Here is a 2,214-nt window from a genome sequence, read left to right as displayed (position 1 = left end):
ACGACCGCCGTCGCCGCCCCGTCCTCCTCTCGCCGGATCCGGCTTCGGCGACCACGCCCCCGCCGGCCCCTTCCATCTCCGGCGTCGTCCCCGCCCCGGTGAACAGTGTTTCCGGTGACCTCGACTTCCGCGCCGATCTGGATCTGGATCTGAGGATTTTGGATCGGGTTGACTTTTTCCACCGAACCCTAATTTTTTTTGCTATCTTTGACCTGCTATATCTCCGCATCCGTAGCTCCGTTTTGGGCATATAGCATATCAAATTGTTCGTCTCAGAGAGTACATCATTTCATTCCATTGCATAATTTTCATTAGAGTTCATCTTGATGCCCGAAATGCTGTTAGAAGAGGGCTACTTGAGTTAATTGTCAGATCTGCTACTTCATCTTAGACATTTATCATTTTTGCCATGATTATTGTGTGCATGATATGCCCATGAGTTTTACATATGTTTTGTTAAGGGTTTTGTCATCTTTCCAGAGGTGTAACCCATGTATTTTTGTGATGTGTGTGGTGCTTAGTGCAAGCTTGCAAAGTGCGGCACCCGGTAAATCTGTTTTCAAGGACTTAGTAGTTTCACTAAGTCCTGGGATTGTTTAGTTCATGATGCCATATGTTCATGTTGTTTCCTAGTGATCCGTGCCTCTTTTGAGGATGATCAGTAAAGGAGTTTTGTTAATATTGTAGTGCTCTATCCATCCATGTCTTCGTTTGCATATATGGAGCACCCTAGCTTGAGTCAATCCAGCTCTACTTTTGCTTCGTTGCGAATCTGGGCAGATCGTCAACTTGTTTGCGATTTTGCCGATGTTATTGTAGTTGATCCGTGCATGCTATGCCATTGTTCTTGCATGTCTAGCTTGCATTTTGTTCCTTCTTGATGGATGTATGCTTGTCTTGCCATGACTTGCTCTGTAGTGAGTGCATCGAGCTCGTAAACATGCCTACTTGAGTTATATTTCAGCATGTGTCAGTTTTTCACAAAGTCTGAAACTGATTATGTTTTTGCTATGTTCACATGCTTGCAATTGTATTTTCTGATCCCTTTTGGCTCGAGGTCACTAAGGGACTTTTGTTAAGCTCTTTGAGTAGCTCCATGCCATGCTTTACTTTGCCATGTTCAGGTCCTGTAGCATGTAGTTTTGTTGCTCCGAGGAGGGCTACCTGATCTGAAATTCTAGACAAGTGTTAATTTCACTAAGTCTGAGATCTGTTTGCCATATGCGTTTTTGCCATGCTTGTGTGAACCTGTTAATGGATGATTTGGCCATAGCTCAGTGCTAGACTTTTGTTAAGCATCTTGTGTGAATCCCTGCCATGTATTTTGTTGTCATGTTTGGGTGCTGTAGCATGTTCATCTCATTGCATTTAGATGCCTACTTGCTGTAAATCGCAGACCGGTGTCATTTTTGAATCGCTTGCCATTTCCAAACCGTAACCCCGATTCCGGCGTTCTTTATATCATTTTCAAGCGATTTCATCTCATCTTTCCAGTGGCACACTTGGATTTCCAAGTTGAGGCCAGGTTCATGCATTTCCTGTCATATCTTGCATTTGGCATCCCGCATCGCATCCCGCATAGCATATCATCATTTCATCATATTGCTTGTTCTTGCACGTGGTTGATTGTGTCCTTGTTGCTTGTTTGTCTTGTTTGGGTAGAGCCGGGAGACGAGTTCGCTAACGAGGAGCCCGTTGAGTCTGCTTTCGAGGATCCAGTCAACTCTGACAACTGTGCAGGCAAGATGATCATACCCTCGAAATCACTACTATCTTTGCTATGCTAGTTTGCTCGCGCTTTTGCTATGCCATTGCTACGATGCCTACCACTTGCTTGCAAGCCTCCCAAATTGCCATGTCAAACCTCTAACCCACCTTTGTCCTAGCAAACCGTTGATTGGCTATGTTACCGCTTCGCTCAGCCCCTCTTATAGCGTTGCTAGTTGCAGGTGAAGATTAGAGGCCGTTCCTTGTTGGAACATTTGTTTACTTGTTGGGATATAATTATATTGCCATGTTATCTTAATACATCTATATACTTGGTAAAGGGTGGAAGGCTCGGCCTCTCGCCTAGTGTTTTGTTCCACCCTTGCCGCCCTAGTTTCCGTCATATCCGTGTTATGTTCCTGGATTTTGCGTTCCTTACGCGGTTGGGTTATAATGGGAACCCCTTGATAGTTCGCCTTGATTAAAGCTTTTCCAGCAATGCCCAAC

Source organism: Triticum dicoccoides, chromosome 5A (assembly GCF_002162155.2).
Source record: "Triticum dicoccoides isolate Atlit2015 ecotype Zavitan chromosome 5A, WEW_v2.0, whole genome shotgun sequence".
Classification (NCBI taxonomy): Eukaryota; Viridiplantae; Streptophyta; class Magnoliopsida; order Poales; family Poaceae; genus Triticum; species Triticum dicoccoides.
Note: the sequence above shows the minus strand (reverse complement) of the source record.